This window comes from Heterodontus francisci, chromosome 32, assembly GCF_036365525.1.
Source record: "Heterodontus francisci isolate sHetFra1 chromosome 32, sHetFra1.hap1, whole genome shotgun sequence".
NCBI classification, from domain to species: Eukaryota; Metazoa; Chordata; class Chondrichthyes; order Heterodontiformes; family Heterodontidae; genus Heterodontus; species Heterodontus francisci.
The window spans coordinates 57,875,224-57,899,471 of NC_090402.1; the positions used below are offsets into that span (position 1 = coordinate 57,875,224).

Below are 24,248 nucleotides of genomic sequence, written 5' to 3' on the forward strand. Positions count from 1 at the left end.
TCTGTGCTGGATGATGTACTGAGTGGGGTGTCTCAGGGATCAGTGCTGGATGATGTACTGAGAGGTGGGTCTCAGGGATCAGCGCTGGATGATGTACTGAGTGGGGTGTCTCAGGGATCAGTGCTGGATGATGTACTGAGATGGGTGTCTCAGGGATCGTTGCTGGATGATGTACTGAGAGGGGTCTCTCAGGGATCACTGCTGGATGATGTACTGAGATGGGTGTCTCAGGGATCAGTGCTGGATAATGTACTGAGAGGGGTGTCTCAGGGATCAGTGCTGGATGTAGTACTGAGAGGGATGTCTCAGGCATCAGTGCTGGATGATGTACTGAGAGCGATGTCTCAGGGATCAGTGCATGGATGATGTACTGAGAGGGGTGTCTCAGGAATCGGTGCTGAATGATTTACTGAGAGGGGTGTCTCAGGGATCGTTGCTGGATGATGTCCTGAGTGGGGTGTCTCAGGGATCGGTTCTATAAACACTGGTTCTATCTGTCTCATAACCAACAAATCAAATAATTGCATTGTGTTTGAATTTGTTTGTTTCAGTCCTTTCCTCAATCCATGAGCCTGAAAGAAATTATTGGAATATTTGTATGAAGTTTGTCAGGGTCCTGATTATAAGTGCAGTTGCTTTTTCGCTCCAGATTGAATATTGTTTAACTGAATTAGAGAAGCACTACGAGCTTAAATCGACAGATATTTCATGTTTCTGGTCATGATGTGATTACTGATATGTTTTCTCCACCCTCTCTCTGTATTAGGATCGTGCACGGAGAACACTCGGAGCAGAGGATGAGGAAGGGTCTGCCTTTGAGCCTGTCATGAACAAAACCCGTAGTGCAGGTGGGAACAGTATGGGATACAGTTTTAAGAACAATACTGAATACAGTACAGAGTACAGCACTGAATACATGCACTAGTTACAGCTCTGGGTGGAGCTCTCAATACAGCAGAGTCAGTATTGAAATAGCACAGGAAAATTATTGGGTATAGAACTGGGTATATGCCTGGCTCTGGCACTGGGTTTGGCAAATCTCTGCTGCAGCACTGGTTAGACAATGGGTACAGCAGTGCAAATCACTGGGTATAGCATTGAATAAATCACTGGTACTGCACTGGCATGGCACTGCAATGGCACAGAATGAATCAGTGAGTCGAGTTCTAGGTCCAGCACTGGGCTCTGAACAGTGTACAGCACCAGCTATGTTACTGAGAGCAAAACTGGGTACAACACTGGGTTAGACACTTTAAACAGCACTGTGCACTGAGAGTAACTGTCTGAGGGGAATGGGATACTGATTCCCATGTTATTGGACTGTGAGGGAATGTGTTCCTGATTCCCACATTATGGTGTGCTGGGGAATGCGTTCCTGATTCCCGTGTTATGGAGTGTGAGGGTTCATGTTCCTGATTCCTGTGTCATTGGAGTGTGAGGGAATGTCTTTCTGATTCCCGTGATATTGGAGTGTGAGGGAATGTGTTCCTGATTCCCGTGCTATGGAGTGTGAGGGAATGTGTTACTGAGTGTGCTGTTATATGCTTGGAGCTTTCGTGTATCAATTAATAAATTAATTTTGTTTCTTTTTTTCAGAATCCTGCCAAGTGATTCCTGATGCTGGACCCTGCTTTGGCCATGTTTCGAGATTCTACTATAACCACACCTCGATGACCTGAGAGGTTTAATTACGGCGGCTGTTTTGGAAATAGGAACAACTTTATAACTGAACGGGAATGTTTGCAGACCTGCCGGACTGTAGGTGAGATAACAAGCTCAATCAGAGTGGACATTCCTCTGTCTCGATAGTTTCTACATTTCTGTCCCTGCAAGGAACATATATTGCTCTGTCTCTTGTGAGTGTACATTCCTGTCCCAGCAGTGAGTTCCAATTCCAGTCCCAATAGTGAGTGTACATCCAGTCCCGACAGTGAGTGTACATTGCAGTCCCTGCAGTGAGTGTACATTGCAGTCCCTGCAGTGAGTGTACATCCAGTCCCGATAGTGAGTGTACATCCAGTCCCGATAGTGAGTGTACATCCAGTCCCGATAGTGAGTGTACATTCCAGTCCCGACAGTGAGTGTACATTCCAGTCCCGACAGTGAGTGTACATTGCAGTCCCGACAGTGAGTGTACATTGCAGTCCCGACAGTGAGTGTACATTGCAGTCCCGACAGTGAGTGTACATTCCAGTCCCGATAGTGAGTGTACATTCCAGTCCCGATAGTGAGTGTACATCCAGTCCCGATAGTGAGTGTACATTCCAGTCCCGACAGTGAGTGTACATCCAGTCCCGATAGTGAGTGTACATCCAGTCCCGATAGTGAGTGTACATCCAGTCCCGATAGTGAGTGTACATTCCAGTCCCGACAGTGAGTGTACATTCCAGTCCCGACAGTGAGTGTACATTGCAGTCCCGACAGTGAGTGTACATTGCAGTCCCGACAGTGAGTGTACATTGCAGTCCCGACAGTGAGTGTACATTGCAGTCCCGACAGTGAGTGTACATTCCAGTCCCGATAGTGAGTGTACATTCCAGTCCCAACAGTGAGTGTACATCCAGTCCCAACAGTGAGTGTACATCCAGTCCCAACAGTGAGTGTACATCCAGTCCCAACAGTGAGTGTACATTGCAGTCCCTGCAGTGAGTGTACATCCAGTCCCGATAGTGAGTGTACATCCAGTCCCGATAGTGAGTGTACATCCAGTCCCGATAGTGAGTGTACATTCCAGTCCCGACAGTGAGTGTACATTCCAGTCCCGACAGTGAGTGTACATTGCAGTCCCGACAGTGAGTGTACATTGCAGTCCCGACAGTGAGTGTACATTGCAGTCCCGACAGTGAGTGTACATTCCAGTCCCGATAGTGAGTGTACATTCCAGTCCCGATAGTGAGTGTACATTCCAGTCCCGATAGTGAGTGTACATCCAGTCCCGATAGTGAGTGTACATTCCAGTCCCGACAGTGAGTGTACATCCAGTCCCGATAGTGAGTGTACATCCAGTCCCGATAGTGAGTGTACATCCAGTCCCGATAGTGAGTGTACATTCCAGTCCCGACAGTGAGTGTACATTCCAGTCCCGACAGTGAGTGTACATTGCAGTCCCGACAGTGAGTGTACATTGCAGTCCCGACAGTGAGTGTACATTGCAGTCCCGACAGTGAGTGTACATTGCAGTCCCGACAGTGAGTGTACATTCCAGTCCCGATAGTGAGTGTACATTCCAGTCCCGATAGTGAGTGTACATTCCAGTCCCGATAGTGAGTGTACATTCCAGTCCCGACAGTGAGTGTACATCCAGTCCCGATAGTGAGTGTACATCCAGTCCCGATAGTGAGTGTACATCCAGTCCCGATAGTGAGTGTACATCCAGTCCCGATAGTGAGTGTACATTCCAGTCCCGACAGTGAGTGTACATTCCAGTCCCGACAGTGAGTGTACATTGCAGTCCCGACAGTGAGTGTACATTGCAGTCCCGACAGTGAGTGTACATTGCAGTCCCGACAGTGAGTGTACATTGCAGTCCCGACAGTGAGTGTACATTCCAGTCCCGATAGTGAGTGTACATTCCAGTCCCGATAGTGAGTGTACATCCAGTCCCGATAGTGAGTGTACATTCCAGTCCCGACAGTGAGTGTACATCCAGTCCCGACAGTGAGTGTACATTGCAGTCCCTGCAGTGAGTGTACATTGCAGTCCCTGCAGTGAGTGTACATTGCAGTCCCTGCAGTGAGTGTACATCCAGTCCCGATAGTGAGTGTACATCCAGTCCCGATAGTGAGTGTACATCCAGTCCCGATAGTGAGTGTACATCCAGTCCCGACAGTGAGTGTACATTGCAGTCCCGACAGTGAGTGTACATTGCAGTCCCGACAGTGAGTGTACATTCCAGTCCCGACAGTGAGTGTACATTCCAGTCCCGACAGTGAGTGTACATTCCAGTCCCAATAGTGAGTGTACATTCCAGTCCCAACAGTGAGTGTACATTGCAGTCCCTGCAGTGTGTTTACATTCTAGTCCCTACAATGAGCGTACATTGCAGTCCCTGCAGTGAGTGTACATTGCAGTCCCGACAGTGAGTGTACATTCCAGTCCCGATAGTGAGTGTACATTCCAGTCCCGATAGTGAGTGTACATCCAGTCCCGATAGTGAGTGTACATTCCAGTCCCGACAGTGAGTGTACATCCAGTCCCGATAGTGAGTGTACATCCAGTCCCGATAGTGAGTGTACATCCAGTCCCGATAGTGAGTGTACATCCAGTCCCGATAGTGAGTGTACATTCCAGTCCCGACAGTGAGTGTACATTCCAGTCCCGACAGTGAGTGTACATTGCAGTCCCGACAGTGAGTGTACATTGCAGTCCCGACAGTGAGTGTACATTGCAGTCCCGACAGTGAGTGTACATTCCAGTCCCGATAGTGAGTGTACATTCCAGTCCCGATAGTGAGTGTACATCCAGTCCCGATAGTGAGTGTACATTCCAGTCCCGACAGTGAGTGTACATCCAGTCCCGACAGTGAGTGTACATCCAGTCCCGATAGTGAGTGTACATTGCAGTCCCTGCAGTGAGTGTACATTGCAGTCCCTGCAGTGAGTGTACATTGCAGTCCCTGCAGTGAGTGTACATTGCAGTCCCTGCAGTGAGTGTACATCCAGTCCCGATAGTGAGTGTACATCCAGTCCCGATAGTGAGTGTACATCCAGTCCCGATAGTGAGTGTACATCCAGTCCCGACAGTGAGTGTACATTCCAGTCCCGACAGTGAGTGTACATTGCAGTCCCGACAGTGAGTGTACATTGCAGTCCCGACAGTGAGTGTACATTCCAGTCCCGACAGTGAGTGTACATTCCAGTCCCGACAGTGAGTGTACATTCCAGTCCCAATAGTGAGTGTACATTCCAGTCCCAACAGTGAGTGTACATTGCAGTCCCTGCAGTGTGTTTACATTCTAGTCCCTACAATGAGCGTACATTGCAGTCCCTGCAGTGAGTGTACATTGCAGTCCCTGCAGTGAGTGTACATCCAGTCCCGATAGTGAGTGTACATCCAGTCCCGATAGTGAGTGTACATCCAGTCCCGATAGTGAGTGTACATCCAGTCCCGATAGTGAGTGTACATTGCAGTCCCTGCAGTGAGTGTACATTGCAGTCCCTGCAGTGAGTGTACATTGCAGTCCCTGCAGTGAGTGTACATCCAGTCCCGATAGTGAGTGTACATCCAGTCCCGATAGTGAGTGTACATCCAGTCCCGACAGTGAGTGTACATTCCAGTCCCGACAGTGAGTGTACATTGCAGTCCCGACAGTGAGTGTACATTGCAGTCCCGACAGTGAGTGTACATTCCAGTCCCGATAGTGAGTGTACATTCCAGTCCCGATAGTGAGTGTACATCCAGTCCCGACAGTGAGTGTACATTCCAGTCCCGACAGTGAGTGTACATCCAGTCCCGACAGTGAGTGTACATCCAGTCCCGACAGTGAGTGTACATTGCAGTCCCTGCAGTGAGTGTACATTGCAGTCCCTGCAGTGAGTGTACATTGCAGTCCCTGCAGTGAGTGTACATCCAGTCCCGATAGTGAGTGTACATCCAGTCCCGATAGTGAGTGTACATCCAGTCCCGATAGTGAGTGTACATCCAGTCCCGACAGTGAGTGTACATTCCAGTCCCGACAGTGAGTGTACATTGCAGTCCCGACAGTGAGTGTACATTGCAGTCCCGACAGTGAGTGTACATTCCAGTCCCGACAGTGAGTGTACATTCCAGTCCCGACAGTGAGTGTACATTCCAGTCCCAATAGTGAGTGTACATTCCAGTCCCAACAGTGAGTGTACATTGCAGTCCCTGCAGTGTGTTTACATTCTAGTCCCTACAATGAGCGTACATTGCAGTCCCTGCAGTGAGTGTACATTGCAGTCCCTGCAGTGAGTGTACATCCAGTCCCGATAGTGAGTGTACATCCAGTCCCGATAGTGAGTGTACATCCAGTCCCGATAGTGAGTGTACATCCAGTCCCGACAGTGAGTGTACATTCCAGTCCCAATAGTGAGTGTACATTCCAGTCCCAACAGTGAGTGTACATTGCAGTCCCTGCAGTGTGTTTACATTCTAGTCCCTACAATGAGCATACATTGCTGTCCTTGTAGTGAGTGTACATTCCTGTCCGTACAGTGAGTATACATTACTCTCCATACAGTGAGTGTACATTCTTGTGTTTTTATAGTGAGTATACATTCCCCTGTCACCACAGTGAGTGTACACTGCTGTGTCCCAATAGTGTGGATACCTTCTTCTTTTGGGCCTCCTTATCTCGAGAGACAATGGATACGCGCCTGGAGGTGGTCAGTGGTTTGTGAAGCAGCGCCTGGAGTGGCTATAAAGGCCAATTCTGGAGTGACAGGCTCTTCCACAGGTGCTGCAGAGAAATTTGTTTGTTGGGGCTGTTGCACAGTTGGCTCTCCCCTTGCGCCTCTGTCTTTTTTCCTGCCAACTACTAAGTCTCTTCGACTCGCCACAATTTAGCCCTGTCTTTATGGCTGCCCGCCAGCTCTGGCGAATGCTGGCAACTGTGGATACCTAATGTGCCAAATTTCCTGTATGCTCCCCCTGACCCGAGTCCTGAATTCACTTCTTTCTCTAGTTTCTCTCCTATCTCCCCTCCAGCCTTCTCTGAGCTCATCTTGTCCGTGAGATCCACTTCTGTTCCTCGATCCAATTCCCACTAAACAGCTGATCACCCAACTTCCTCTCCTGGTCTCCATGTTAGCCAATATTGTAAACAGTTCTCTCTCTTCAGGTGTTGTCCCTCTCTCCTTTAAATCTGCTGTTATCGCCCCTTTCCTCAAAATACCTACCCTTGACTCCATTGCCCTTGTAAACTATCGTCCCATCTCCAACCTTCCCTTCCTCTCCAATGTCTTTGAACATGTTCTCATTTCCCAAATCCATTCCCATCTTTCCTAAACTCCATGTTTAAATCCATCCAAACAGGTCTCCGCCGCTGCCACAGTACCAAAATAACTCTAATCAAAACCACAAATGACATCCTATGTGACTGTGACAAAGGTAAACTTTCCCTCCTCGTCCTTCTCGACCTGTCTGCAGCCTCTGACATAGTTGACCACACCATCCTCCTCCAACACCTCTCCCCTCTCATCCAGCTGGGTGGGACTGCTCTCACCTGGTTCCATTCTTATCTATCTAATCATGGTCAGAGTATCACCTGCAATGGTTTCTCTTCCTGCTCCTGTACTGTTACCTCTGGTGTCCCCAAGGATCTATCTTTGGCCCCTCCTATTTCTCATCGACATGCTGCTCCTCGGTGACATCATCCGAAAGCATGGCGTTAGTTTTCACATGTACACTGACGACTCAGCTCTTCCTCATCACCATCATCGTCTCCACTGTTGCTAAATTATCAGACTGCTTATTCAACACCCAATACTACGTGAGCAGAAATTTCCTGCAATTAAATATTGGGAAGACTGAAGTCATTGTTTTCGATCTCCAATCTAAACTCCATTCTCTAGCTGTCTACTCCATTCCTCTCCCTGGCAACAATCTGAGATTAAGCCCGTCTGTTCACAACTTTGGTGTCACATTTGACCCCGAGATGAGCTTTTGACCTCATTCGCACCATCACTATGACCGCCTATTTTCACCTCCATAATATCGCCCGACTTCACCCCCTATGTCAGCTCTGAAATCCTCATTCTGCCTTTATTAAGTCGAGACTTGACTATTCTAACTCACTCCTGGCTGGTCTCCCACATTCTACCCTCTGTAAACTTGAGGTCATTCAAAACTTTGCTGCCCGTGTTCTGACTCACACTGAGTCCCATTCCATTATCACCCCTTTACTTGCTGAACTACATTAGCTCCCAGTCAAGCAACGTCTTGATTTTAAAATTCTCATCCTTGTTTCCAAATCCCTCCAAGGTCTCACCCTTCCCTATCTCTGTAATCTCCTCCAGCCCCACAACCCTCCGAGACCTGCACTCTTCTAATTGTGTGGCCTTTTGCATCCCTGATTTTAATTGCTGCATCATTGGTGGCCGTGCCTTCAGTTGCCTAGACTCTAAGCTCTGAAATACCCTCTCTGCCTTGCTTTCCTCCTTTTAGACACTCCTTCACACCGACCTCTTTGACCAAGTTGTTGGTCATCTGACCTAATATCTCCTTTTGTGACTTGGTGTCAAATTTTATTTTATAATCCTCCTGTAATGCACTTTGGGATGTTTCATTACATTAAAGGCACTATATAAACATAAATTGTTGCTGTTGTCCATACACTGAGTGTACATTTCTGTTTTTACAGTGAGTGTTGATTCCTGTTCCTACAATGAGTGTACATTCCTGTCTCTACAATGAGTGTACATTGCTGTCCCTATCGTGAGCGTATATGTCTTTGTCCCTGCAATGACTGTAGATCCCCTGGATCCTAGAGTGAGTGTACAGGCCCCTCTCCCTACAGTGACTGTACATTCCTGTCTGCCTATAATGTGTACAATCCCCTGTTCTTTCAATGTTTGTAGATTCCTTTGTTCCCAAAATGTGTGTACTATCCCCTGTCCCTAAAGTGAGTGTGCTTGTGTTACTTGTTTCTTCACATAAACTTACCAAACACACACCAATAAATGGTAATAAATACTTTGGGTTCTTTTATTATTGAAGATTCACAACACTATTTACAAGTACAGGAGAACTCTATATACACAACACAACAATCAACACAGCTCCAACTCCCATGCCACTGCTGTATGACATCACTTCCTGCAGTGATGATACACATTCACTATTTCCCTTAAAGTGATATCACAACATCCCCTTTTACTGCTGAGTAGAAAATTACACAATAAGAATAAATCACATAACGTAACAGGATTGCTGTGAACACTATTTACATAAAAGTTAGACCTTCATCCATCATTTCAGAGTCTCTAAAATGAATAGGTGGTTTACTAATACATCAGACCTTGTAATAGTAAAACTCTTCTGAGATCTAGAGTCATCATACGGTGTTCTTGACTTATCAATGTCGATTTTTGGATATCCTGCACATTAGCGTTGTGCTGATTGTCTTCACAGTGTCTTCCACAGTTTCACTCTCAGACATCATCTGTGAACATGCTCTCAATGCTATTGGAGTATTGGATAAGATACAGCTGGACAATTCCTTTAATTGACATCTGTTCCTCCTCAATGTTGTTCCATTAGATGTTGTGACTTCATATGATCTTGGCTCGCTGCAAATCTTAGATACCTCAGTGAGGAACCCGGTTCCTTCTGTTGGGTGAATGACTTGAACCTTTGGCCCCACATGTAAACTAGGCAATTCCACACCTGCATGTTGATCGTGTGTTGACTTCATCTTCTCCTACTTCTCCAGTATATTTCCTGCACTGATACAAACCTGGACAGATGATGACTCGGAAGTGTTGTTCTGATCTGCCTCCTGAACTTGAATTCGGCTGGTGATGGGAATCCCATGTCTAATGGTATTGCCCACAAATGCAACATAGCAACCTGGAAATTTTGCTTTGTTGCCTGCATTTCACAATCAGTGATTTAACCGAATGAACCATTCTGTCAGCAAGACTCTTGGATCGAGGAAAATGTGGAAATGCTGTTACATGGTTTATGCTGACAATATTGAAAATGTTGGTCCCTTTAATTAAACAGGACTCATTTCAGTGTTAATAGAGAGCAGGTGATGCTCATTATAGTTTTGTATTTCAGGGCTGGGTTTTTGCCCAGTGGGGGTGTTACCTCGGGACAGAGTTTGTCCAGAAGGAAAGAGTGGGAACTGATATTTGGACTGAACGAGGAATTGCCAATAAAACAGTTGTAGATCAGAGACTGTCATTTGCTTCCTCATTCTGGTGACTGAACATCTGCCTGTTTAACATATACCCCACTTGGCAAACAGATCCTGAAATGGTTTGCTTGTATAATTGTGGATTATTATCTGATACAATGTATTCCGGTGTGCCAAAAAGACTAAATATAGCACTCATTGTATTGGCTACAGATGTGTTCGATGTATCCCTCAACTATCTGATTGGGAATTTTGACATTAAATTTGTGATTAAGAGGACATCGTCTCCATGAATGGTGGACAGATCCATTGCAATCCTCAACCAGGGTGTGATGGGACCTCGTGAGGGTGGAGTGGTTCCCTGTGCTGGTTTGGCTGATGCGCTTGGCACACCTTGCACATCCTCAGAGTGCTCTTGATCAGTTAATCCCAGGCCAGTACACAGTTTCCTTCGCCAGACGTCTCGTTCACTTGATGCCCATGTGGCCCTGTTGTAACAATATATCCTGACAGAGATTCAGAATCAGTGCCTGTCTTCCTTTTGACTATTATTCCTCTTGAGATATCTAACTCGTCTCTATACAGCCAAACAGATCTTTGGTTATCTTGAACCTCCTGTATCATATCAGACTAACCATCAACAATAACTCGCCACAATTCCTTCAGCAATGGATCTTTGACTGTTTCTACTCTAAGTTGGATGCACCTGTGCCATCCAAATCTCATAAAGTCGATATTAATTACGTCTTCGACCTCAAGATCCATAATGTCAACTTGTAGGTTTAATGAAATATCCGCTGTTTCATTGGATTTAACAATCGGCTCAATGTGTCTGATGTAACCATCCTGTTCCCTGGTTTATAACAAATGTTGCCATTTCGTTCCATATCATCTAATTCAGTTTTTAGCTTTTCCTGGATGTGGACACTGTACTTCCTAGAGTGGGTCAATTGAAGGAATTGCATCCTCTTTTAAATGCAAAACAGCAACACCTTTGAAACTGTACCTTCCTATGTCCCGACTGTAAATGTACAATCCCCAACCTGCAATGGATGCACATTCCACATTGAAAGCACATTCCTGTCCCTCCAGTGAGTGTACATTCCTGTCCCTTCAGTGAGTGTACATTCCTCTCCCCTTCAGTGAGTGTACATTCCTCTCCCCTTCAGTGAGTGTACATTCCTGTCCCTACGGTAGGTGTACATTCCTGTCCCCTACAGTGAGTGTATATTCCTGTCCCCTACAGTGAGTGTACATTCCTTTCCCCATCAGTGAGTGTACATTCCTGTCCCTCCAGTGAGTGTAAATTCCTGCTTTCTTAGGCAGTCCCTCGGGAATGAGGATGACTTTCTCCCACTCCGGGGTTGTGGGTCTTTAGGTGAATGAATAGTACAATTCTGGATCTGCATATTCTGCCACAAGTGGGGCAGGTGGTGTTTGGTGATGTGAGTGAATGGGATGCTCGAATTTCCAAATGCCCCTTCTGCTGTTTGAACTTGGTCGCTGCCTGAGCACATTGACGTTGTTCGAACTGGCTGGCATCATCATGGACGCTTCTTCTCCATTTTAGATGGTCTCGGGTAAGACATTCCAACGAATCAGTGGAGATGTCACATTTTTTAGGGAGGCTTTAAGGACATCCTTGTAGCATTTCCTCTACCCTCTTGGTAGCCTCTTGCTGTGACAGAGCTTGGAGTAGAAAGCTTGTTTTGGAAGTCTTGTGTCTGGCACGTGGATGATGTGGCCAGACCAGCGTAACTGACTCGCCATGACCAATGCCTCAATACTGGGAATGTTGGCCTGAGAGAGGTCACTGATATTGGAGCGCCTGTTCTGCCGCTGAATTTGCAGGATCTTGCGGAGGCACCGCTGGTGATATCTCTCCAGGGCTTTGAGATGTCTGCTGTACAGTGTCCATGTTTCTGATGCATACAGGAGGGCAGGTAATACTGCGGTCTTGTAGACCATGAGCTTTAGTGCCAGGTTTGAAGTCTTTGTCATCAAACACTCTTTTCCTCAGCTGACCGAAGGCTGCGCTGACACACTGGAGGCAATACTGAGTTTCATCGTTGATGTCTGCCCTTGCTGAGAGGAGGCTCCCACGGTATGAGAAGTGATCCACATTGTCCAGTGGTTCGACGTGGATCTTGATAGTCAGGGGGCAGTGTTGCACTACAGAAGCAGGCTGCAAGAGACCTTTGCCTTCTGGATGTTTAGCTTAATGCCCATTTTTTCATATGCCTCAGTGAATACATCAATGAGGGTTTGAAGCTCGGCCTCTGTGCGCATACGCAAACATTGTCAGCATACTGCAGCACGATGAGAGGTTGGAGTGACCTTGGTTTTGGACTGGAGGTGATGTAGGTTAAATAGTTTCCTGCTTGTCCTGTAGAGTAGATATACTCCGGCTGGGTGCTTCAAGGAAATGAGGTGGAGTGTTGCAGTGAGGAAGATGGTAAAGAGCATTGGTGTGATGACACAGCCTTGCTTGAGCCCAGTTTGCACTCGGATTGGGTCAGTGGCAGATCCATTGGCAAGGATTACAGCTTGCATGTGATCGTGCAGCAGGCGGAGGAAACATTCCTGTGACCCTATAGTGAGTGTACACTGTGCCCCTGCAGTGAGTGTAGATTCCTGTCCCTGTGGTGAGTGTACATTCCTGTGTCCCAACAATGAGTATACATTCCTCTCTCTCCAGTGAGTGTACATGTTTGTCTTTACAAGGAGCATACATTCCTGTGTAGCATGGAGTCATCTTCTACAGAATACGTATCTACACACTAAAACTCGGGAATTTGGTGAATGAATGAGGGAATTCAAAGTTTTTAGGGTTTTGCAATTGTCATTTAACTCAACTTAACTTTAAGTTGTTGTCTCTCTCACAGTGTTAGTCAGTGGTAAACAAGCTGCCTGCTAGTTGCAGCTGCATAGTTAATTAGGTAGCTAGTTAGAACTGGTTACCTGGTCAGCAGGGGCTGACTCAGGTCTTTGGAATTCTGACCAATATCATCACCCTCTATAAAAACAAAGGTGACCGCGGTGACTGCAACAACTACCGTGGAATCTCCCTGCTCAGCATAGTGGGGAAAGTCTTTGCTCGAGTCGCTCTGAACAGGCTCCAGAAGCTGGCCGAGCGCGTCTACCCTGAGGCACAGTGTGGCTTTCGTGCAGAGAGATCGACTATTGACATGCTGTTCTCCCTTCGTCAGATACAGGAGAAATGCCGTGAACAACAGATGCCCCTCTACATTGCTTTCATTGATCTCACCAAAGCCTTTGACCTCGTCAGCAGACGTGGTCTCTTCAGACTATTAGAAAAGATCGGATGTCCACCAAAGCTACTAAGTATCATCACCTCATTCCATGACAATATGAAAGGCACAATTCAACATGGTGGCTCCTCATCAGAGCCCTTTCCTATCTTGAGTGGTGTGAAACAGGGCTGTGTTCTCGCACCCAGACTTTTTGGGATTTTCTTCTCCCTGCTGCTTTCACATGCGTTCAAATCCTCTGAAGAAGGAATTTTCCTCCACACAAGATCAGGGGGCAGGTTGTTCAACCTTGCCCGTCTAAGAGCGAAGTCCAAAGTACGGAAAGTCCTCATCAGAGAACTCCTCTTTGCTGACGATGCTGCTTTAACATCTCACACTGAAGAATGCCTGCAGAGTCTCATCGACAGGTTTGCGTCTGCCTGCAATGAATTTGGCCTAACCATCAGCCTCAAGAAAACGAACATCATGGGGCAGGATGTCAGAAATGCTCCATCCATCAATATTGGCGACCACGCTCTGGAAGTGGTTCAAGAGTTCACCTACCTAGGCTCAACTATCACCAGTAACCTGTCTCTAGATGCAGAAATCAACAAGCGCATGGGTAAGGCTTCCACTGCTATGTTCAGACTGGCCAAGAGAGTGTGGGAAAATGGCGCACTGACACGGAACACAAAAGTCCGAGTGTATCAGGCCTGTGTCCTCAGTACCTTGCTCTACGGCAGCGAGGCCTGGACAACGTATGCCAGCCAAGAGCGACGTCTCAATTCATTCCATCTTCGCTGCCTTCGGAGAATACTTGGCATCAGGTGGCAGGACTATATCTCCAACACAGAAGTCCTTGAAGCGGCCAACATCCCCAGCTTATACACACTACTGAGTCAGCGGCGCTTGAGATGGCTTGGCCATGTGAGCCGCATGGAAGATGGCAGGATCCCCAAAGACACATTGTACAGCGAGCTCGCCACTGGTATCAGACCCACCGGCCGTCCATGTCTCCGTTATAAAGACGTCTGCAAACGCGACATGAAATCGTGTGACATTGATCACAAGTCGTGGGAGTCAGTTGCCAGCATTCGCCAGAGCTGGCGGGCAGCCATAAAGACAGGGCTAAATTGTGGCGAGTCGAAGAGACTTAGTAGTTGGCAGGAAAAAAGACAGAGGCGCAAGGGGAGAGCCAACTGTGCAACAGCCCCAACAAACAAATTTCTCTGCAGCACCTGTGGAAGAGCCTGTCACTCCAGAATTGGCCTTTATAGCCACTCCAGGCGCTGCTTCACAAACCACTGACCACCTCCAGGCGCGTATCCATTGTCTCTCGAGATAAGGAGGCCCAAAAGAAAAGAATAAATACAGGAGGCCTTTGCTAATTCATGGAGTAAGTAGCATGGAGTCCATTTCCACTGAAGACGTGTCCACAGAGTACATAACTTGAGAATTAGCTGAGTGAGGGAATTTGGCACAGTGGAGGGAAGAGGCGTAATTCTGGTCTTTTACAAAACAAGGAGCAGTCGAAGAGAGGGAGTGAGACAGTGAGACCTGACAACTGAAGTCTGGGTGCATTATTTAGGTGAGCAGATTGGTGAGTTTTATGGATTTTTTTCTCTAAGCTGGGGCACTAGTTTAAACTAGGACTTGGGAGATATGAATACTTTATAGCTTAACCAGTTAAATTACTTAATATAGCTACAAATAATTGAGTGACTTTTCAAAACTAGAAATCCTGATTAGTTAAAGAAAATACAGTAGAGATGACAGGGTAGTTGATGTGATCCACAGCGACCACATCTGCAGTAAGTGTCTGCAGCTCGAGGCACTTTAGCTCAGAGTTGAGGGGAGACACTTGCGTAGTGGTAATGTCACTCGACAAGTAACTGAGAGGCCCAGACTAATGCCCTCGGGACACGATAGAATCGCCTCCTGGCTTTCCATAGTCACGTGACCTCTACCATGAGAGGCATCACTGCAGGCATCCAAATAATTTAATAATATAATAATTTATTTTTAATAAAATCTGGAAATGAAAGCTAGTCTCAGTAATAGTGCCATGAAACTATCATCGATTGTAGTAAAAACCCATCTGGTTCACTAATGTCCTTCAGGGTAGGGAATCTGCCATCATTACCTGGTCTGGCCTACATGTGACTCCAGATCCACAATGTGGTTGACTCTTAACTGCCCTCTGAAATGGCCTAGCAAGCCACACAGTCATCCAGGAGTAACAAATGCTGGCCTTTCCCACATCCCATGAAAGAATTTTTTAAAATGAGCTGGATTCTGTGCTTCAGACCCTGTGATGTATCTGGGAGGGAGAAAGTTACCTGGACACTTTGGTCCAGGAGGGAGTCACATCCCTTGGGTTAAATACTTCAGATTTGGTCTGTGGCCAGGGACAGGAGAGTGTAACTGATTGAGGTATGTATGGGGATCCAGAAGGCATCACTGGAGGAGCCTCCGCTCTTACACTTGCCCAACAGGTTCATGGTTCTTGCAGACTGTGTGGATGAGAGAGAGGACGGCAGCAAGGATGAGCAAACAGAATACAGCACTGTGGTGCAGGCAGCCATTCAATTGAGGAATAAAAAGGAATGTAGTAGTAAGGGACTGTATAGTTCGAGGGATAGATACTGTTCTCTGCAATAGAGAGCGTGAGTTCTGAAGTTTGTGTTGCCTGCCCGGTTAAGGACATCTCCTTGGGGCTGGAGAGGAACTTGGAGTGAGAGGGGAAGGATCCAGTTGTTGTGGTCCACGTAGGTAACAACAACATAGGTAGGACTAAGAAAGAGGTTCTGCTGAGGGAGTTTGAGCAGCTAGGGGCTAAATTAAAAAGCAGAACCACAAAGATAATCTCTGAATTACTACCTGAGCCAGGAGAAAATTCGCGTAGGGTAAATAAAATCAAAGTTGAATGCGTGGCTCAAAGATTGGTGTGGGAGAAATGGGTTTTAATTCATATGGCATTGGCACCAGTACAGGGGAAAGAGGGAGTTGTCCTGTTGGGACGGGGCTTCACCTGAACTGAGCTGGGACCAGTGTCCTGACTAGTCATATAACTAGGGCATAGAGAGGGCTTTAAACTAAATAGTGGGGTGGAGGGTTCAGGTGAAATTTAAAAAGTTTAAGAGAAAGGACAAGGTAATAGTGCAGGGTAGGGATATGAGTAATGATAACCAGAATGTGACAGGAAGGGAAGAGCAGACAAACATGAGTGTCCCAGCAAACAGGGTCAGAGTAGGGAAAAATGTTAAAGACAGAATTAAAAGCTTTATTTTTGCAGGCACACAGCATTCATAACACGATAGATGAATTAATGGCACAAATAGAAATAAATGGGTCTGATATGATAACCATTACAGAGACTTGGTTGCAAGGTAACTCTGAGAAGGATGAACCATCTGTAGCTAACTAAGGAAGTTAAGGATGGTATCAAATTGAAAGAAAAGGCTTACAATTTTGCAGAGATCAGTGGTAGGCCAGAAGATAAAGAAAATTTTAGAATCCAGCAAATGATGACTTTTTTTTTAAAAGGGAGTAATTAGAATGTGAGAGTAAACTAGCAAGAAATATAAAAACAGACAGTACGAGCTTCTACAGGGTAGCGAAAGTAAATGTTGGTCCCTTAGACAGAGAGTGGGGATTTAATAATGGGATCAAGGATATGGTAGAGACTTTGAACAAATATGTTGTGTCTGTCTTCACAGTAGAAGATACTAAAAGCATCCCAAGAATAGTAAAAAATCAAGAGGCAAAAGGGAGGAAGGAACTTAAAACAACACCTATCACAAAGAAAAAAGTACTAGGAAAACAATGGGATTAAAGGCTGACAACATTTGCTAAATAATCCGAATTGTGCTAAGAATTATGCAGACAACCAATTTACAATTGTCAGTAGGACTCGCAGTGTGGTGCAGTTGAGAGTCCTGGAAGCTACATATATTAATACACTGGCCCTGTTCTTTACAGACAGAAAGAACATGTACACATTGCACCTGTTTCAGCTAAACAAAGTATGTGACAACCATTCCTCAGGGCAATGCCTTGACCAATCAGAATCAAGCTGCCTGGTTTAAATTTCAAACAATGCTTGACAGTTAACTGTCAGTCACCATAAACCGATGCATTCTCCATGGCAACACCTCTACTAATCAATCAGCACTCTCTCAACACTCTTGCTTTCCCTTACATTGGTATGCTTGCTGATTGTGCTGATGAGTGCAAGGCAAAAAGCTTCGACAACATGTCTCTATTTTCAGTAATACTCCAGTTCAGTACGATGACTATTTGGATATAGATATGTAAAGTGAGTGGGAAAAATTTGGCAGATGGAGTATAAAACCTGAAGATGTTTTATCTGTACATTAAGAGCAAGAGGATATCAGAGATGTACAAGGGAACTTATGCGTGGATGCAGAAGGAGTGGGCAGGGTTCATAATGAGTTTTTTGTCTCTGTCTTCACAAAGAAGGTTGATATCGACATTGTAGTTAAAGAGAAGGAGTGAAATATTAGATACGATAAGCATAATGAGAGAGGAAGTACTAATGGGTCTGACATCCTTGAAAGTGGATAAATCGCCAGGGCCGGACAGATTACATCCCAGATTATTAAAGGAAGCCAGGGAGGAAATAGTGGATGCACTGAGGATCATCTTCAAATCCTCACTAGATACAGGTGAGGTACCAGACGATTGGAGGTCTGCGAATGTTGTACCATTGTTTAAAAAAGGTGCGAGAGATAGGCCAAATAATTATAGGCCGGTCAGTCTGACCTCAGTAGTGGGAAAATTGTCAGAATCATTTCTGAGGGACAGGATAAACTGCCACTTAGAAAGGCATGGATTAATCAGGGATAGTCAGCATGGATTTGTTAAGGGAAGGTCATGTCTTACTTCCTCTAACAACTCAATTAAGTTAGTAACAAGGAGAATTGATGAGGGTAGTGCAGCGGATGTGGTCTACATGGAATTTAGTAAGGCTTTTGACAAGGTCCCACATGGCAGACTGGTCAGTAAAATAAAAGCTCATGGGATACAGGGGAATGTGGCAGGTTGAATCCAGAATTGGCTCAGGGACAGGAAACAAAGGATGTTTTTGCAAATGGAAAGCTGTTTCCAGTGGCGTTCCACAGTGCTCAGTGTTGGGTCCCTTGCTGTTTGTGGTATATATTAATAATTTGGACTTAAATGTGGGAGACATGATTGGGAAATTTGCTGATGACACAAAAATTGGCCGTGTAGTTGATAGTGAGGAGGATAGCTGTAGACTCCAGAATGATATAAATGGTTTGGTTGAGTGGGCAGAAAAGTGGCAAATGGAATTCAATCCAGAGAAGTGTGATGTAATGCATTTGGAGAGGGCAAATAAAGCAAGGGAATACACAATAAATGGGAGGATATTGAGAGGGATAGAAGAAGTGAGGGACCTTGGGGTGTATGTCCACAGGTCCCTGATGGTGGCAGGACAGGTAGATAGAGTGGTGAAGAAGGCACATGCAATGCTTTCCTTTATTGGCCGAGGTATAGAATTCAAAAGCAGGGATGTAATGCTGGAACTGTATAAAACGCTGGTTAGGCCACAGCTGGAGTATTGTGTACAGTTCTGGTCACCACATTACAGAAAGTACATAATTGCTTTGGAGAGAGTACAGAGGAAATTTACAAGAATGTTGCCAGGGTTTGAAAGTTGCAGCTATGAGGAAAGATTGGATCAGCTAGGGTTGTTTTCCTTAGAACAGAGGAGGCTAAGGGGTGACTTAATTGAGGTGTACAAAATTATGACAGGTCTAGATAGAGTAGACAGGAAGGTGGTAGAGGCAGAAACCCTCAATTCTTTTAAAAGGTACCTGGACATGTATCTGAAGTGCTGCAAGCTGGAAGGCTATGGACCAGGTGCCGGAAAGTGGGATTAGATTGGACGGCTGGATTCTATTTGTTTTTCTTCTTGGCTGGCACAGACACGACTGGCTGAATGGCCTCCTTCTGTGCTGTAATTTTTCCATGGTTCTATGGTTCGATAATGTCGAAAGATGTGAGGTTGTCTGGTGGAAAGAATAGAAAAGCTAAATATTATTTACTTGGAGAGAGACTGCAGAATTCTGTGGTACAGAGGATCTGAGTGTCTTTGTACATGAATCGCAAAGTTAGCACGCAGTTACAGCAAGTAATTTGGAAGGCAAATGGAACGTAGGCCTTTATTGCAAGGAGGATGGAGTATGTTTGGGAGAGAAATGCAATACTGTACTATTGTGCCTCCTGGCTTGCCATAGATATGTGCCCTCTACCATGAGGCACTCACTGCAGGCATCCATTAGAGGGCAGTTCAATAAAGACACAGTACAAGCAAGTCTGTTGTCCTGTGAGCTCATAACAGTATCTGTCAGTCCTATTTACTGAAGATGACCAGCGTTTCCCTCCTGTATTAGACACTGTTAATTCCTGCTAAAATCTATGCCTATGTCTGCATGGGTCCTCATTCATGGCTTTATCTACTTGTAACCAATAGAGGTCTGTTGGTCCAGACATTGCACCGCAGCCTCACAGCTCCAGGGACCCGGGTTCGATTCCTGGTACTGCCTGTGTGGAGTTTGCAAGTTCTCCCTGTGTCTGCGTGGGTTTTCTCCGGGTGCTCCGGTTTCCTCCCACAAGCCAAAAGACTTGCAGGTTAATAGGTAAATTGGCCATTATAAATTGTCACTAGTATAGGTAGGTGGTAGGGAAATATAGGAACAGGTGGGGATGTTTGGTAGGAATATGGGATTAGTATAAATGGGTGGTTGATGTTCGGCACAGACTCGGTGGGCCGAAGGGCCTGTTTCAGTGCTGTATCTCTAATCGAATCTAATCTAATTGTAATGAGTGACAATGGCCCTCAGTTCACAAGTGAAGAATTTAGCCGCTTCATAAAGGATTGGGAAATTCAACACCATACCTCATCGCCACACTATCCCCAGACCAATGGGAAGGCTGAGGTATCAGTGACCAAAGGAATCCTAAAGAAATCAAGCAAATCCAGCACAGATATATACAAGGCAATCCTTGAGTGGAGAAACATCAACTGAAGGCAAGGAAAGTAGTCCAGTACAATGACTAATGTCACACTACACCCCAAACTACTCTTCCAACAGCAAAAAAGCTACTGAAGGCAGAAGTAGTAACAGGTGTGAGTGACAAAATCAAGATGAAACAGCAGAAAGCCAAATTTCATTTTGACAAAACTGTCAAACCATTATCAGAATTGAGCATTGGAGATCCAGTCAGGGTACAAACCTTCAACGCTCACAAGAAGAGTCAGCCCAAGTGGTAACTTGGGACCTGCGTAGTGCAGTTGTCACCTCAACCGGATGCGTTGGAAGTGAACAACCAGATATACCGTCACAACCACAGGCACATACACACAACTGGAGAAGCTGTTCCTTCACTGCAGGTGGCCGATCAGGAAGATGTGAACTCACCATCTGCACAGACCACAGATCAACCATCAGTCCCAGAGTCCACAGCACCCCAACAACGGAAATGGAACAACAACAGTTACTGCGGCAACAACATGTGACATGGGAACGACAGCCCGGAGAAGGAAAATCGACCAGATGAACAGCCAATGACAATGTGCACGCACACTATTAAGAGACTGGCATGATTTAAACACTGTGTGCAATGCATGTGCAGAGACTGACAAATAACAAACTGCTAATGAATGAATGTGCATAATGGGTAACTAGGGCAACTCACAGTGCAAATGATAATGCTTGAAAATTTTTCTTTTGGTCTATCAAGGGGGATGTTTGGGAGAGAAATGCAATACTGTACGAATGTGCCTCCTGGATTGCTGTAGTCATGTAACCTCTACCATGAGGCACTCACTGCAGGCATCCATTAGAGGGCAGTTCAATAAAGGCACAGTACAAACAAGAGCTCAAAGTACAAATGTGGGGAAGTCTTGCTACAATTGTACAGGACATTGGTGAGACTGCACCTCGAGTACTGTGTACAGTTTTGGTCACCTTATTTAAGGAGGGATATATTGCATTGGAGGCAGTTCAGGGAAGGTTCACTGGATTGATTCCTGGGATGAAGGGGTTGTCTTATGAGGAAAGGTTGAGCAGGTTGGGCCTATTTTCATTGGACTTTAGAAGAATGAGAGGTGATCTTATATATTTCAATAAGATTCTGCAGGGACTTGACAGGGTAGATGCTGAGAGGATGATTCCCTTCAGAGAATTTAGAACTAAGGGGGCACAGTTTCAAAATAAGGGTCTTCCATTTAAGACAGAGACGAGGAGGAATTTCTTCTCCCAGAGTGTCGTTAATCTTTGGAATTCTCATCCCCAGAGAGCAGTGGATGCTGGGTCATTGAATATATTCAAGGCTGAGTTAGACAGATTTTTGATCCACAAGGGAGTCAAGGATTATGGGGGGCCAGCAGGAAAGTGGAGTTCAGGCCACAATCAGATCAGCTGTGATCTTATTAAATGGTTGAGCAGGCTCGAGGGGCCAGAATGGCATATTCCTGTGTTCCTACACTGAGTATACATTTCTGTCACTACACTGAGCGTACATTGCTGTGCCCCTGTAGTATACATACCTGTGACCCTAGAATGTATACATTCATCTTCCTACAAAGAGTGTACATTACTCTATCCCCACAGTGCGTTTGCATTCCTGTTTCCCTACAGTAAGTGGATGTTCCACTGTCCCTACAGTGAGTGTACATTTCTGTATCCCTACAGTGTGTGTTGTGTTAACATACATGTGTCCCCATATTGAGTGTACATTTCTGCCCATACTGTGCATTCCTTTGTTTCCAGATGAGCATAAACTCCTTCCCTGCAATGAATGTAGCTTTCTCCCCCTACAGTGATTGAACATTCCTCTTCCTACAGTGAGTTTACCTTTCTGTGCCCCTGCAGTGGGCGTGCACACCTGGGCTCCTGCAGTGAGTGTATATTCCTATAAGTCTGTCCCAGTTCTCAATTTGATGCAGAGTCTGTGTCTTTCAGTTGGGTTACACCAGCCTGTGTGTATATCTGGGGTGGAGTATACCCATCTGTGTGTACGTCAGTCAGAGTACATGAGTTTATGTGTATCTGGATCCTGGTACACCAGTCTGTGTGTCTGTTGGTCAGGCTACATCAGTAGGGGTAGACCAGTCTGCATATGTATCAGTTGGGGTAAACTAGTATGTGTATTTATCTTGGTTGGGGTGATCCAGTCTGTGCATATACTGGTTGGGGTACATGAGTCTGTGTATACTCTTTGTTTGGGTACACCACTTTGTCTGCATGTTGGTCGGTGTTGTGTGGTTGTTGTATTTAGTAGCTTAACAGGGATGTTCTGGAGAAAGTCTCAGACTTGGGATAAGGTCAACTAAGAACGGTTTATTATTTATGTTATATGATATACACTCTCATCAAGCCTCCTAAGCTAGCATCCTTCGTGCTGCTCTCTCCTCTTCAGCCTAACCTCGTGTGACTATGATATTATCACTCTAACAGTGGAGGGGTTGCTCTCACTGTCTTCAGCATTAACCCTTTACATCCTTATAATACAGTCAGGCTACACCAGCCCATGAGTATCTAGGTCGGTTACGCTAGTCTGTGCAAACTCTCAGATGGGATACACCTATGAACAGGTGCGTTATGAGCCAATAGACACAGTGACTGCTCCAGACAAATGGGGGAGAAAAGCTGCACAACACTAACCCTGGCTCGGGAGGCAGATAATATTTTCCTCCAATTTCTTCCCTGTTGCTCCTCATGGTCATGAAATTCCAGGTTCTAACTGTGCTGATAGGCATCTGGTACCTGGTCCTCGGTCAGTTTCACATCTGTGTCTAAACAGTGAATGTTGCCAGGCCATTCCAACATGCAAGTTTCAGAGCAATTCTAATCGTGAACTTAACCAATGTTGGAGATTCTCAGTCTCGCTGCCCACAACCTCTGTTTAACTAGACTTACTGATCCTCTTTCCACCATGTCTTTTGTTCCTCTGTTGCAGCTGCCTGTAGATTGCCCATAGAAGCTGGACCATGTAGATCCATTGTTAATCTCTGGGCATTTGACTCGGTTATCGGTAAATGTGTTGCCTTCAAGTACAGTGGGTGCCAAGGAAATGGAAACAGGTTCTACACCAGGAAGGAGTGTGAAGAGTACTGTGATGTCATCCCGGAAGGTACAGGAAATGTTCCTTTGAATCTCTGTCCCAGCTGAACCCCTGGTATATGACAGCTGGGAGTAGCTCTACATCCTGATCACTTCAGTTTCATGGGGTTGGACATGGTAGAACTCTCAGTCACCAACCAAAGCTCTGCTGGTGGCTGAAGTGAGACCACAGGTGCTCAAAGGAAGAAATGGATGTAGAAATCTGAGGGGTCATGCCTTTCATGGGATGAGGGCTAAATATTGTTAAAAGGACAGAGACAGAGGGCAGGACAGGACAGAAAGATGTTGCACTGTGGCACTAGCCTGTAATGGGTTGTGAAGTGACTGATCTTACTCTTTTTTTCCAGGAGAGGATGACCTTCTGGCTGTTGCAAAGAAAGTGTAGCCGAAAATGAAAGAAGAAAAAGTTGAATGCAACGATGGAAATAATCATTAGAAGTGATGCTTAAAATAATCTGTCAGACACATCACATCGGTCTGATTGTAAACACAATGGGCAGAAGGGAGGGAGTTTAACAAATTCAACTCAATTTTGTGATGATGCTTTCAAACAAATTGATCAATAAGACTACATAAATCAATCATTTGCCTTGAGTCTCCAGATTACTAAATGTACAATGCTCTATTCTGCACAGGAATTCACAGACCCTCTCATAGACTCATAGGTCTGGAATTGCTGCTCGATTGCGCGATTGTTCTGGAACAATTTGCCTGATATCAGCATAATTAGTGCAAAAGAATGTGGAATTTTAAGCACTGGAAGCAGACCCTGCCCACAAACTGGCCACACCCCATTGTGAATAAATCACCACGGCAAGTTTTCACAAACTGCACCCATTTGTGGACCTTCAAGGAGGCGCCAAAGATTAAGTTGGATCTTCTGGACACACGGAGACTCATAAAAACATTGTGAAAGGTTTTGAATGAAATTATCTTTTAAACTTACTGAGAAACTGACCACTGTACCCTAATCTAACTAGAAAATAGTTTTGTATATTTTCTTCA

The 24,248-nt window shown here is 45.6% G+C and overlaps 1 long non-coding RNA gene across 2 annotated transcripts; it reads left to right on the top strand.

Moving 5' to 3' along the window:
* Positions 1–1,656: 1,656 nt before the first annotated feature.
* On the top strand, positions 1,657–24,183 carry LOC137347532 (uncharacterized). 2 transcript variants are annotated; one of them, XR_010968973.1, is made up of 3 exons: positions 1,657–1,762; positions 23,080–23,253; positions 23,879–24,183. It is a non-coding gene; the product is annotated as an uncharacterized lncRNA (long non-coding RNA). The 2 variants fall into 2 exon arrangements; XR_010968972.1 differs by lacking the exon at positions 23,879–24,183 and adding an exon at positions 23,591–23,829.
* The last annotated feature ends 65 nt before the right edge of the window (positions 24,184–24,248 follow it).